Source organism: Sapajus apella, unplaced genomic scaffold (assembly GCF_009761245.1).
Source record: "Sapajus apella isolate SASKATOON/1434 unplaced genomic scaffold, GSC_monkey_1.0 scaffold59, whole genome shotgun sequence".
In the NCBI taxonomy this organism is placed as follows: Eukaryota; Metazoa; Chordata; class Mammalia; order Primates; family Cebidae; genus Sapajus; species Sapajus apella.
In genome coordinates this window covers 3,938,493-3,954,217 of record NW_022436999.1, presented here as the reverse complement: position 1 = coordinate 3,954,217, position 15,725 = coordinate 3,938,493, and the positions used below count along the sequence as shown (strand labels likewise).

General features: G+C 39.3%; 1 protein-coding gene across 7 annotated transcripts in view; it reads right to left on the bottom strand.

The window, feature by feature from the left end:
* The window catches only part of DCAF5 (DDB1 and CUL4 associated factor 5), a 109,520-nt gene that overhangs the window by 80,836 nt on the left and 12,959 nt on the right, over window positions 1-15,725 (bottom strand). Inside the window, exon 1 of one of the 7 annotated variants that reach the window (XM_032245817.1) lies at window positions 3,455-3,564. The exons of the other annotated variants lie outside the window; for them this stretch is intronic. The gene's annotated coding sequence lies outside the window, so the exon portion shown is untranslated. Of the gene's footprint in view, window positions 1-3,454; window positions 3,565-15,725 lie in introns of those variants that run through there. 7 annotated transcript variants of the gene reach the window in all.

Here is a 15,725-nt window from a genome sequence, read left to right as displayed (position 1 = left end):
TTAATTATTCAAAACATACTTTTAACAAATAGCACAATGGGATTAGATACAGAGCTTGGAGTTTCACCTTTGAGAAGCAGCAAAGATGGTGCTATAGAAGGGTACTATAAGTGCAAGCTCGGGAATAAAAGTACCTGGATTCAAATTCTGGTTTCACCATTCATGTGTCCTGGTTATTCTACTCCTCTACCCTAATTTTTTTATTGTAAAATGGAGAAAATACCAACTATTTCCCAGTTGGTATTTTCTCCATGTGTCGTGTGTGGTAAGTGGGATAATGTTTGTAAAAGCACTTAGCCTGGTGTGATACATATTAAGTGCACACAGCTCTCAAAATGTCCTTGTGTCCTTGAAGTATCATCCATTAACTTGTCCTAATTTTTCAAACCTTATTTTAGGTAGCATTAAAAGTATGAATAGTATGATACAATTACACAAAAACATACACAAACTTATACATACAAAGACAGATGCAAAATGGTTAGCGGATGTCATCTCTTGCAGACAGTAATTTTACTTAATATCCTTTTATGTCGGTAAAGTTTTTCCTTTTTTTTTTTTTTTAAACTGTGAAGACGAAATTAAAATCATTCAGCCTAGCTTTCTTCTCAGCCCACTTATTCCTTTTGAGTGAGTGTACTGTGTAAGGCCTTATCTTTTGTGTTAACCATACCTCTCCTAAGCTCCAAGAAGCTGCAGCGCGTTACAGAGGCACAGTCTGTGTGTCATACAGCCCAGCTACACCAGTGTATGGAAAATAAGTCTGTTTTATTATTTTTTCAAAGTGGAAAATAATTGACATTTGTATAGAAATTCAATCACATACACATCTCATTTTATCCTCACTTGTGAGGTAAGGATTATTAGGCCCTTTTTCCAGACACGTATCAGAGAGATAAAATGACTTGCTAATAATCCAAGGAGCTGGGCCTGGAGCCTAAAACTAAGTTTTATCCATTCTACCAACATGCAGAAGACAGAACAGCACCTAGCATTCCAAATGAGGATGTTCTGGAACTTTACACAAGGAAGAAAAGCATTTTCTAGGACATTTTTTCATTTTAATGATTTTACCTACGTTTAGGTGTAGAGTTTTGTGGCATTAACTACATTCACATTTTCACATTGTTGTGCAACCATCACCACACCGTATCTCCAGAACTACCCCCTCCCCCTGACAACTGCCATTCTCCCTCTAGTAACAGCATTCACTTAGCACAATGTCGTCAAGGTTCATCCATGTTGTAGTGCGTGTCAGAATGTCATTCCTTTTTAAGGTTGATTAATAACATTTCATCGTCTGTATAGACTACATTTTGTTTATTCATCCACTGATGGACCCCTGGGTTGCTTCTACCTTTCGGCTATTGTGAATAATGCCACTATGAACATTAGTGTACGAATATCTGTTGGAGTCCCTACTTTCAATTCTTTTGGGTATATAACCAGAAGTGAAATTGCTGGATCCATATGGTAATTCTATTTTTAAATTTTTGAGGAACTGCCATACTGTTTTCTACAGTGGCTGCCCCATTTTATATTCTCACCAACAACATACAAGAGTTCTAATTTCTCCATATCCTTGCCAACTCTTGTTATTCTTTGTTTTTTTAGATAATAGTCATCCTAATGTATAAAATGTTTGCTGGCCTTTTTAACCTTCAAATAATAGCCTAAAATAACTCGCGAGTCTTTATTAAATATCTCAGAGCACATCATTCTACAAATAGTCTTTCTTTATGTGTACCCACCCTGAAATTCAGTTACCATTTTTCTATTCACTCACCCCACCCAAACCAAAAGAGTTTTCTGTTTATTTAACCCCTACTGTTTTGCATTTCACTGCCTGAAGGAACTAACGTCATATATAAATTTGGAGATTTTATATTCATTCTTTCCTCAAATCACTTACAAAAACTTTAAAAGTGCTAAGCTCTATTTACCCAAGCCAGCCACTTCTGTGATTAGACATTTTTAGAAGTGGATATAATGTGGGGCAGCATAGCACAGCACAGCATTCAAAACCATAGACTTAGTCTCCATGTAGTAAGACACAGGAAAAAATAGTAAGAAAAAACCCACAGAATTAGGATACACGGACACAGGTTCAACTCTCAATATCATCGGCACTTACTAGCTGTGTGCCTTTAGACACGTTACTTAACCTCTCTAAATTGTATTCTGTAAAACTGAGAAAACAACACTACCTATTTCATTGTATTACTGTTAGGATATGAGATAGATCTGTATAAAAGACTTGGACCATTGCCTGATACATATTAAGAGCTAGATAAATGTCAGCTAATTATTATGCGATTTGAACTCAAACAACAGCTAACATCAGTTAAGTTTACTGTGGGTCAAGGACTGTCCTAAGCAGTGGCTCTTCCAATCCTTTTAACAACCCCATGAAGTAGGAGCTGTTGATAGCCTTATAATTCACATGAAACTATAGAAACGCTACATAATATGAAGGGGTACACAGCTACCACGAGTCATTGTTGGGATCTGAACCTAGGTAATCTGGTTCCAGAAACTGTGCTCCTTACCATGATGCAATCCAGCCTCACAAATATAACAGAGGCCAGGCAACAAAGTAAATGGGTCGGACTTGCCAGATTAAGTGAAAGAATATATCTGTATTTTTAAAAGATAAAAATATAAAAGAATATATCTGTATTTTTAAATGATAAGCCATCATTCAGCTCTAGCCAGTTGTTGCCATAGAGAAATACAGAGGCAAAGTTGCCAGATCTCCCAATTTTTGGCCCATGGATAAGTTAAGTTTGAGTGATTTGCCTAAGGTCACAAAACTGCTGTTCAATGGCACTTCCTGAAACCAGTAGGCAGGGGAGAAGGGTTAGGTCTGGAGAGATAGGAGAGGTAGTGTCATACAAATTTTGCTCTTCACCATAGAAGTAGCTATAGGAGGGATAACATCTACAGGCATTACTTCTGCTGACACCCTGTCTTTACCTAGTACCCTTCTGCTGAAAGCTGAGTCTACTTATCTATCTATGATCTCATTTTCTATATTTCTAATGAGGTAAGTAGAACAGAAACATTATCCCCATTTTAAACATGTTAAAAGTGAGGTCCTGGCTTGCCTTAGCTCCAAGCTTGAAGCACTTTACATTACATAGGAAGTAAGTATTAAAGCAGCAGCAACACCTTAACTAGATAGATAGATAGGGCCCCATAAAATGAAATGGTTTCTCCAAAATCAGATGACTAGTAGCAGTAGAGTTTAACAAAGCTAGGGTTTTGAAATACTAACCCTAGACAATGTCTCTAATTCCTGAGCGGAAACAGAGAAAGAAATCCACAAATATTCAAATATCCCTTTGTTCTTACACCAGAGTCACAGAGTAGAAATGTAAGGCACCTAAGATTCATCTTCTAACATCCCTATTTTGCCAGTGAGGAAACTGAGGCACAAAGAGGTTAAACTCACCTTTCCAAGAGCACACCACCAGTTAGAGGCAGAGTGGAATTCAAATCCAAGATGTCTGAGTCCAAAGGCCCTGCTCTTCCTAACGTGTGGTAAACATAGGCCAATGGATGACTTTAGACAGTAGAGAAATGATTTTAATAATTACATATTTTAAGGTGTACTAGAAAAAAACAACTAGCACATAAAACCCATGACTTACTAGACATTAAAGTAATATAAAGTTTCCTTTCAAATACTGTTTACAAGGAAAGTCAACTTGGAACAAATGTTAAAAGCACAAGTGATACTCCTTAAATATAACAAAAGTAAAAAAGGTGGGACTCAAACTTCTGAAATTTGTAGACTAGGCACATTTACTACCTCCTTAAGAAAGGGACTCTAAATCGGAGGCTGCAATCTGACATACACCCATATGCAAACAGGCTAACTAGGGAATAATCTCAAAAGGAATTAGGAGAATGTGACTATTTTAACAAAGAAAGTTACAACATCATCAGTTGCACTGTAATCAGTCTAAAGGAAGACTACAAAATGGTCAAAACTTTAAAATATTCAGACTCACTAGTAATCAAGGCCAGTTGTATGAGAAGTCATAAGACCCTTTTTAGACAATGCCAATATTCTGACTGAATTGGTTAAGATAAAATAATGCCCAGCAATAGCCACGATGCAGCCTCATAATAAACTGGCACAAGTGTAAATAAGTTGGTTTAATCATCTTGGAGGACAATTGGGTAATATATATCAAATGTATCTTAAAAATACAAAAATATTCATACCCATTGACTCAGAATTCCACTTCTAAAGATTTTATTCTAAGGGAAATTTTTTTCCACAAAGATTTAGCTACAAAGATTGTGATAAAAGCAAATAATAAATAGAAGAAAGAAGACAGAATTGGTAAAATTCTGATGTAGACACTTGAAAGGATATGATGTCATAACATCGTGCATTGGAACAGTGTGTTCCATGGATCCCAGAAGGTCTGCAAAGTCAAAACTCTTTTCACAATAACACTGCAAGTTATTTGCCTTTTTCACTGTGTTGAAACTGTACTGATAACTGTACACCATTGCAAAAGCAATGGTGAGTAAAACCACTGGTGCCTTGGTGCTAGGGCACTGACAGCAGATTGTATTATTCATCAGTGTATTCTTAACTGCCACTCATTCACAATAAGATATAAATGCCACATTCACTTAGGAGTGCCTTGATGAAGCAGTAAAAATAATTTTATTAAATTTCAACCAGAGTACATATCTAAATACTCTGTATGACAAAATAGAAAGTACATATAAAACACTTTTACTGCACACTGAAAAACAATACCTATTTTGTGAAAATGTACGTATGCAATGGTTTCTATTGTGAGTTGAACTGGCTTTTTTCACGAAATACCATTTTTACTTGAAATTACTGAAAAACTATGGTTATTCAGACTTGGGCATTTGGCAATATTTTCTCAAAAATGAATAGGATGAGTCTGTCACTTCAAGGAAAATAACTGGCAGTATTTGCAGCCAAATACAAAGTTCAAGCTTTCAAGTAAAAATAAGAATTTTGAGGCCGGGCGCGGTGGCTCAAGCCTGTAATCCCAGCACTTTGGGAGGCCGAGGCGGGTGGATCACGAGGTCAAGAGATCGAGACCATCCTGGTCAACATGGTGAAACCTCGTCTCTACTAAAAATACAAAACATTAGCTGGGCATGGTGGCGCGTGCCTGTAGTCCCAGCTACTCAGGAGGCTGAGGCAGGAGAATTGCCTGAACCCAGGAGGCGGAGGTTGTGGTGAGCCGAGATCGCGCCATTGCACTCCAGCCTGGGTAACATGAGTGAAACTCCGTCTCAAAAAAAAAAAAAAAAAAAAAAAAGAATTTTGGAAAAACTGTATTCACCATGGTGAACATAGCCACTTCCCAATATAGAGACTTTTCTGATGAGACTGGTGGTGGTGTCAACAAATATGACTTTTAAAAATATACAATGAAATGTGTCAAGATTTGGAAAACCTGAAAAACTCAGTGAACCAGTATTTTCCAAATTATCACTGTATGATGTTATAAAACAATGCTTGGGGTAAAAGGCCCAAAGTTTAAGACACATTAACAGATTTTAATGTAACCAACTATGATAAATTATTTGATATGGTTTTAGATTCTACGTTGCAACTATTCTTCAAGAAACCTCCACTTGTTGAGTTTTGATACAGCATTAAAGAAGAATATACAGTTATCTAAGATATTAACATGCTCTTCCCTTTTATAAATACCTATGTGTACAGCATTTTTTTTTTTTTTTTCTGAGACAGGGTCCCAGTCTGCCACCCAGGCTGGAGTGCAGTGGGGCAACCATGGCTCACTGCAGCCTCAACCTCCCAGGCTTAAGTGATCCTCTTACCTCAGCCTCCAGAGTAGTTGAGATTACAGGTGCACATCATCATGCCTGGCTATTTTTTTTTCTTTTTTGTAGAGACAGGGTCTTGCTATGTTGCCCAAGCTTCTCTTAAACTCGTGGACTAGAGCAATCCTCCTGCCTCAGCTTCCCAAATTGCTAGGATTACAGGCATGACCCACAGCACCAAGCCTATAATTTTCTTTATATACCTCAGCTAAACCAATATGTTGCAACAGATTAAATGTGAATACCTTTTATTATGACAGATACACAGAGATTTGGGAAAATCTAACAATGACGCTCTTCTCACTATTTTTTTAATTTTGGAAAATACACTGTTTTTACTATTTAATGTTTTTTCACTTATGAAAACTGAAATTTTTTCAGTTTGAGAACTGTTACTTTAGAACAGTGGTTTTCAACCCAGGTTATTTTTTTCCCCTCAGGGAAAATCACCCTTGACAATATGTGACATTTTTGGTTGTCACAGCTGGAAAGATGCTAATGGTGTATACTGGGTAGAGGACAGGGATGTTGCTAACTATCCTATAGAGCACAGGACAGCTCCTCATAACAAAGACTTATCCAGTCCAAAATGTCAATAAGGTTCAGGTTGAGAAATCATGCTTTAAAAGAACGATAAATTATATATGAAAAATATTGTTTTCAAATATTAATCTTAATATTACAAAATAACAGAGTTGACTACTTTCAATTATATTTTTAATATATGTATACTAAATATGTATCAAAAAAGGCTACAGGCTACAATATGTTCCAAATATTAACAATGGTCATCTTGAGTAAGTGGAATTATTTTTTTCCTTTAAATATCTATTTTCCAAATTTCCTATAGTTAATACATAACAGTTGTTTAAATTATGAATGGGTGGGAGGTCTATCTTTTAAGTGTCATATGCTGATGACTTGTATGATTCAACAGGCAATTCTCCATAGTAAAGTACGGAATTAGTGACATGTCAAAGAATAAAAGTTCCTCAAATAGAGCTGGAGATACTAAAAATGGGTTCTTAGGCCCTCAACACCAGTAAGGGAAGTTATTAAGATAGTGGACGATGCATTGCTAGTAATTCCAGATCACAGATTGTCTTCATCTCCAGGCTTACCTTTTCTGCGATGGAAACTAACCTGGACAATATGCTCTCCTGATTATATCACAAATTTTCTTCATCCATTCTATAAGCAATTTGTTTTTTTTTTGTTTTTTTTTTTTAGTTTTGTACATAAGAACACTGCCTGCCTGGACTTTTGCAAAATTCCTTGTATACACAAAATTAACAACACGATAAAGCTTTCTTATCTCTTCTTTGGCAATTCTAAAAAGACTGAACCAGTGAAGGCCCTAATACTTTCATAGTCCTTCTAGGAATGCACCCTACACCCTAGCCATCTACCAGCAGATGTAAACAGAGAAGTCAACTCTGAGACTAAATCAGGGGCTAGCTGCCAAACACTCAAACTTCAGTTGTTTCTCACCAGTACCAGTAGCCCCCTTTGCCCATGATTTCACTTTCTAGTTTCAGTTACCAGAAGTCAACCGGGGTCCAAATATATCACATTCAAGATATTTTGAGACAGAGAGACCACATTCACGTAACTTTTATTACAGTATATTATAATTGTTCTACTTTATTACTATTGTTATTAATCTATTACTGTACCTAATCTGGCAAACCACCTGAGGTCGGGAGTTCGAGACCAGCCTGACCAATATGGAGAAACCCCGTCTCTACTAAAAATACAAAATTAGCCGGGTGTGGTGGTGCATGCCTGTAATCCCAGCTACTCGGGAGGCTGAGGTAGGAGAATCCCTTGAACCTGGGGGGCGAAGGTTGCGGTGAGTGGAGGTCGCACCATTGCACTCCAGCCTGGGCAACAAGAGTGAAACTCCATCTCAAAGAAAAAAAAATTTATTATAGGTATGTATACATAAGCAAAACATAGTATACATGGAACTCAGTACTACCTGCAGCTGCAGGCATCCACAGCGGGGCTTGAAACTCATCCCCCACAGATAAGGGGAGACTACTGTATGTCTAAGGCAAAGCACATGCTTGAGTTATCTGTGGCAGCAAGTGATATAAATGTTAGGTATCCGTGCTAAGCCATCAACACAGTCAAGACACCTATTAAAAAAAAAACATAGCAATCTCAAAGGTTCCAATTAGTCACTTAGCTTTAACTTGTAATACCAAGATACAACTGGAATTTAGATACAAGACTTGAATGGAAATTCAGAATGGGGGAAGTTGTATAAAAAGATTTTGACAGGCATCTGGATTTGCAAAGAATTCCTCCTCCTGAGTAATGTAAGGAAGTATAGCTCAGCAGGCTAAGAATTAAAACTAGAGACTCAACCAGAGTGACAGTTGGCCTCCACCCTGGAAAATCTCTACCTACTCATCTGTAAAATAATAGGGCATCACCAATTTAATAAAAACCATGTTCAGGGACAATGAAATTGTATATAGAATATACTGGCAGAGTAAGCCACTTAGGAGTTTAACATTTTACTTGAGCAAGTCCTTCATAAATATAGAACGTCATGACTTTCACTATTGAGGGAAAAGGTCAGAAGACCTAGAGTTTAATTTTAAATTTCCTAATTTTACTACCAACTAGTTGTAACCTACTAAGCAAATCATTTTACTTCTTTGCTCCTTTGTTTACTTAGATGTAAAATTAAAGACTTCTATTAGATGATCATTAGTCCTTTCCAGCAACAGGATTCTGTGATTCTACAGAGACATCAGATGCATAAGATCACAAATGAGAGTGGTGAAAACAGGACTCCAACCAGATCACTTAAATATTTCACAGCATGAAAGACATTCTGGGGCCAGGCACAGTGGCTCACAGCTATAATCTTAGCACTCTGGGAGGCTGAGGTGGGTGGATTGTTTGAGCCCAAGAGTTCAAAATCAGCTTGGGCAACATGGTGAGACCCGTCTTTAGAAATAATAAATTTAAGAAATTAGTCAGGTGTGGTGGCACATACTTGAAGTCTCAGCTACTCCAGAGGTTGAGGTGGGAGAATCACTTGAGCCAAGGAGGTAGAGGCTGCAGTGAGCTGTAATCACACCACTGCACTCCAGCCTGGGCAACAGAGCACAACCCTGTCTCAAAAAAAGAAAGAGAGAGAGAGAGAGAAAAGAAAAAAGAAAGACATTCTGGCCAGGTGCAATGTTCACACTTGTAATCCCAACACTTTAGGAGGCAGGATGTGAAGATCACTTGAGGACGGGAGTTCAAGGCCAGCCTGGGCAACATAGAGAGATCTTGTCTCTACAAAAATTTAAAAATTAGCTGGACATGGTGATGCACACCTATAGTCCTAGCTACTTGGGAGGCTGAGGAAGAAGGATCACTTGAGCCCAGGAGGTCGAAGCTGCAGTTAGCTATGACCGTGCCACTACACTTTAGCCTGGGCAACAGAGCAAGACTCTGTCTCAAAAGAAATAAAAGAGAAAAAGAGAAAAGGAGGCTTGGGGACGGTGGCTCATGCCTGTAATCGAGCACATTGGGAGGCTGAGGCAGGTGGATCACTTGGGGCCAGGAGCCCGAGACCAGCCTGACCAACACGGTGAAACCCCATCTCTACTAAAAATAGGAAAAAATTAGCTGGATGTGGTGGCACACACCTGTAATCCCAGCTACTCAAGAGGCTGAGGCAGGAGAATGGCTTGAACCTGGGAGGTAAAGGTTGCAGTGAACTGAGATCATGCCACTGCACTCCAGCCTGTCAGCATCACTGACAGAGTAAATAAGACTCTGTCTCAAAAAAAAAAAAAGACAGAAAAGGAGAGGGAGGGGAAGGATGGAGACGGGAAGAAAAAGAGGAGGGAGGGGAAGGGGATGGGAAAGAGAAAGGGAAGGAAAGGAGAAAGAGAGAGAAGGAAGAGAGAAAGAGAGAGAAGGAAGGAAAGAAGGGAAGGAGGAAAAGGGAAGGGAAAGGAGAAAAGGAAGCAAAGAAGGAAGGAAGAAAGGAAGGAAGGAGGAAAGAAAGGAGAAGAAAGAAAGAAAAGGAAGGGAAAGAAAGGGAAAGAGGGAGGGAAGAGAGAGGAGGGGAGGGAAGGGAAGGGGAGGGAAGGGAAGGGGAGGGAAGGCGAAGGGAGGGGAGGGGAGGGAAGGCGAAGGGAGGGGAGGGAAGGCGAAGGGAGGGGAGGGGAGGAGAGGGGAGAAATGAAAGAAAGAAGAAAAGAGAAGACAGAGAGGCCGGGCATGGTGGCTCACACCTGTAATCCTAGCACACTGGGAGACCAAGGCGGGTGGATTGCTTGAGCTCAGGAGTTCGAGACCAGCCTGGGCAATGTGGAGAAACCCCATCTCTACTAAAAATACAAAAAATATTGGCCAGGCGTGGTGGTACATGCCTATAATCTCAGCTACTTGAGAAGCTGAGGCATAAGAATTACTTGAACCCGGGAAGCGGAGGTTGCAATGAGCCACCATCGCACCATCGCACTCCAGCCCGGGTAACAGAATGAGACTCTGTCTCAAAAAAAAAAAAAAAAAAAAGAGAGAGAGAAGACAGAGAAAGACCTTCTACAGCCATATACCTGAAAAAACTACAATTCCTGAAAATTCTTCTCAGAGCTAACCCATACACTTGAGGGAATCAACTTTTACTCCAATTATAGTCTGGTGCTGGATAGCTATCCCACAAAATTAAGCCTATAAAATTTTTTTCCTGCTTATTTCTTATTTTTTTATCATTCACATTTTACAGATGACTGTAACATGGTTTTAATATCAATATCGAATCCACTTTTAAATACTCCTCAGAAAAAAACTGAAGTCAGTGGAGAATCATCCTTCAAAATACGTTTTTCAAAATCAACTCTGCAAAGAGCAACAACCCATAAAAAGACTATAAAAAAAGTACAAGTAAACAAGATAGTAAGAACTATAAGATGACGTATATAGAAAGGATGGAGTAACATTAGCCTCTTGACCTGGCATGTTCATAATGGTTTTAGCCCTTTTTCCCCTCTTTCTAATGAACAGACAAGTGACTAACTAAATGCTCTGCTTCTCAGCCTCTATCTGGTACCTTAAGAGTGGGAGCTAAGGCTGGGTGTGGTGGCTTATGCCTGTAATCCCAGCACTCTGGGAGGCCCAGGTGGGCAGATCACTTTAGGTCAGGAGTTCGAGACCAGTGTGGGCAACATGATGAAACCCTTTCTCTACTAAAAGTACAAAAATTAGCCAGGCGTGGTGGTGGGCACCTGTAATCCCAGCTACTCGAGGCTGAGGCAGGAGAATTGCTTGAATCTGGGAGGTGGAGCCTGCAGTGAGCCGAGATCATGCCACTGCACTCCAGACTGGGTGACAGAGTGAGAATCCGTCTAAAAAAAAAAAAAAGTGGCAGCTGAAAGACCTGGAGTAGGGAGAATGGATGCTTTAAAGGCTTTTCTACTAAAGGCATCCCATGGTGAATGTGAGGAGCTAAAAGACTGGGGCTTTGGTTTTACTTGCGTACCAGACAGTTCAATGATTATAAGCAGGTGACCATACAACTTATCCTTTAAACTGGGACCTTTTTAAGAATGAAAGGAACACTAATAAAGGAACAATGGAGGAGGTTCAGGTGGTCCCAAGTAAATCAGGATATATGATCAGCTTGATTATAAAGGATCCCAACAGGACCTAGAGTTACCTAATGAACCTTATAAGGTAATCTTCCCTCATCTTATCAACCAGCAAAAGCCCCAGCAGAGGCAGAAGGGAATACAGGAATCAGTCCTTCTGCCAACATTGTCTCTGCTATGTGGATCCATTACAAATCTGTCAATTTCCTCAGATGCCATTTTCTCAATGACTCCTACGTAATCCCAGCCCTCTGGAATATAACTTTCATTTTTTAAATTGGCCCTAATAGGAAAACAGTACTAGAACACACGGACTTGATCTCCTATGAATTATCAACTCTGAATCCCAAGAGGTGTAAGATAGAATCTCTGGTATTCTGGCAGGGGATAGTGGCTCATATCTGTAATCCCAGCACATTGGGAAGCCAAGGCGGGAGGATCACTTGGGCCCAGGAGTTCAGCACCAGCTTGGGCAACATAGTGAGACTCTGTCTCTACAAAAAAATTTTAAAGTTAGCTGGGCATGATGGTACATGCCAGCAGTCCCAGCTACTCGGGAGGTTGCAGTGGGAGGACCACTTGAGCATGGGAGGCTGAAGCTGCACTGAGCTGTAACTGCCACTGCACTCTAGGCTGGGCAACAGAGCATGATCCTGTCTCCAAAAAAAAAAAATAAATAAAAAATGCTGGTATTTTTTGCTACAAGGAATGAATAAAGTGGCAGGGAAAGGGCCAGCGCAGTGGCTCACGCCTGTAATCCCAGCACTTCGGGAGGCTGAGGCTGTCAGGAGACGGAGATCATCCTGGACAACATGGTGATACCCTGCCTCTACTAATTAGCTGGATGTGGTGACTCTCGCCTGTAATCCAGGAGAACCACTTGAACCCAGGAGGCAGAGGTTGCAGTGAGCCGATATCGTGCCATTGTACTCCAGCCTGGGCAACACAGCAAGACTTAGCTTCAAAAAAAAAAAAAAAAAAAGGTGGCAGAGAAAGTGAACATGAAGGGATAGGAAGAGCAGGTAACTAAAGTAACAGACTTCTATTGTCAGGTCTTTCCCTAATTCTGATTTAAGAAAACTGATAGGAAGAGCAAACTGAGTCCAAGACTAGAGCCAATAGAGCAACCTTCCTTTTTACATATTCAGTGAATGACCTGAAAGTGAAATGCCACCTTCTTCACAGAAGCAGAGTGAGGTGTGGTGACAGAAGTAAATTTTACTTACAAGAACACTATACTTCAAGTTCATTAAGGATTAAACAGGCTTATCATCTGGTCTAACAGTTACACCTTCCTTTATGATACTGTGCGCGTGAAAATGTGCTTCCAAATGACTTACTAGCACTCTCCGGGCAAATCAGCCCATATTACAAGCTTACACTTTCTTCCAAAAAGCACTTTATTCCAAAGTACAGTATTCATCTGTGCCCCAGACAGATATATTCTCCCTCTGTATAACTATATGAGGAAAGGTACCTATTTGTTAACTGAAATTCAACCAAACTTAATCATTCAGCATGGCTTGGGCAGATATTAAATTCAAATTACAGGCTCAGTAAACACACATATATTGTTTTTGCTTTTAGTTGGGCTAATGGATAAGAGAAACCAACTTCGTAACCAGAGTATACCTACTCCTAATTAGACTAAAGTTGGGAGTTAAACCCAGCCAGAGTTAGTCACATGGTTTATGAGAGTTAAGTATGGAATACACAGAGTGTGAGAAAGGAGGAGACTTTAGATGACTGCAAACACCAGCATCTAGGTGAGGTGAGGGCTAGCACCAAGAGATATCTGCTTGAGGAGTAAGTACTGTGGCTGTGATAAGAACTATGCTAACTGGCTCCAAGTCCACTCTCATCTTTTCAATCCCACCCATCTTCCTCTATTTACATATAAAAGCGAAAACTGCAGATAGCAAAATATAAGAGTGACAGCATCAAGACAGAAGAAGGAAAGAGGAAAAAAATCAGATCCTTTAAAAATGTATATAACATGGCTCACGCCTGTAATCCCAGCACTTTGGGAGGCTGAGGCGGGTGGATCACGAGGTCAAGAGATCGAGACCATCCTGGTCAACACGGTGAAACCCCGTCTCTACTAAAACTACAAAAAATTAGCTGGGCATGGTGGCGCGTGCCTGTAATCCCAGCTACTCAGGAGGTTGAGGTAGGAGAATTGCCTGAACCCAGGAGGCAGAGGTTGCGGTGAGCCGAGATTGCGCCATTGCACCCCAGCCTGGGTAACAAGAGCGAAACTCCGTCTCAAAAAAAAAAAAAAAAAAAAAAAAAATGTATATAACATTGTAAAAATTTCAAAGCAGTTAGCATGTTTCAGAAAACATTCAGACCCATCCTAGAAATCTAGCTCCACCATAAAACATAGGAGCTTTCATAAGTTACCTAACTTCTGTAAGCCTTAGTTCCCTCATATGTAATATAAAGATAATAATACTACCCTAACTTACAAAAGATTCTTTTAAGTATTACATATGCCTGGCACATGAAATGCCCCCAATAATATTTGATAAATAAATGACATAAAATACTGGCTATTTCAAAAATCTGTTAAACTTTTTTTTTTTTTTTTAAACAAACAGCAATGTCTCTTTGAATGTTGGGCGAGGCATTCCTTCTTAATTTGGTAGGCACTGGGGAGTGCTGCAGATCAGCAGGGGATGGGAAACAATAAGAGTTATGTTTTGGGAAGCTTATATTATAATGGCAGTGGTGACCAAGAAGTATTAAAACTGAAAAGAACAAAAACTTGAAAAGCAGTTATTGGAACCAAAATTTTCTATAAAGTAATGGATCATGGTAATAAAAATCTTTTTTCGCCCCTAGAATTATGTTTCACTTCCCTTTTTTATGACCAGTCAAGTGAAGCAATAGTACTGGAGAAGGAACAAAGAAATCTGTAACTGGTTGAGATCAATTAGTTGTAAGCACCATTGCATTCCAACTAGCCATATTTCACTTCGTTTTAACCACAAATAATGAATTCTAATATCTACTTTTCCACTAATGCATTGCCTGTTCTCTGGATTATAGAACTCTCAGCAGTAACTTATCAATGTCCTTTCTTGATGCTTTAGCACTCACTTATGACAACTAATACAAAACCTTCAAATCTCCTTGCCTTTCTACACTACAGGTAACACTGGCTATTTTCCAAGTGGCAAATAAGACACGTAAAGTGCTTAGCAGAAGGCCTGGCATATGTTACAAGCTAAGAAAAAGAAAAAAGTTAAATAATAATTTTCACAGTTATTAAGATTAAAGGGGCACACAATGGGTACTCGATAAACATTTTAACTAGTAAATAAACATACTTAAGTAAAACAAGTTAACCTTATTTAGAGCAAAACACAGAAATATAATTTATAATTTAAGAGAAGCAACCAGAGTTGTAAATGTGCTCCAGAAACTGCTAACATTCCGTTTTCGATTCTTTAGGACAGATCCAGAAAATGTGACCTGCCTACAAAAGGAAAAGAGAGAAACAGCATCTGCCTGGAAGCAAGGAGCCCTACTTAGAGCCCTGACAGCCAGAGACTGCACGAGCAGCTCTGGGCAAGTCACCTGTCTAGATCTCAGCTCCCTTTCCTGTAAAATGAAAATCCTTCCATTTCTCTGATTCCATGAGGAAAAGAGAAGATATAAAGGGTTATCTAATGCAGTATTTTACAAGCTTCAATCTTGATCATCTCTTGATTTTTACCATATCCACATAACACCTTTATTGTTTTTCTTTAAATTGACTTTTATTTTTGAAACAGGGTCTCACTCTGTTGCCCAGGCTGCAGTGCAGTGGCATGATCATGACTCACTGCCGACTTGACCTTCCAGGCTCAAACATCCTCCCACCTCAGCCTCCTGGGTAGCTGGAACTAAAGGTGCATGCCACCACACTCAGCTAGTTTTAAAATTTTTGGTAGAGATAGGGTCTCGCTATGTTGACAAGGCTGATCTCAAACTCCTGGGCTCAAGTGATCCTCCTGCCTCTGCCTCCCAAAGTGCTAGAATTACAGGTGTGAGCTACTGCACCTGGTCTTAATTTACCTAAAAATTTAGCCTCACTTTAATAAAACCATTAAAAATATTTTATTCATGTTAATTTTTCTTATGTGTCTAAAGATAAATTGACTACCAAACGTTAAATAGTTATTCAAAGATTACCTAAATTCATCTTACATACCCAAACTTTGGCAAATAGTAAACTAACTTTTATTTTTATTTATTTTTATGTGTGTATATATATACATA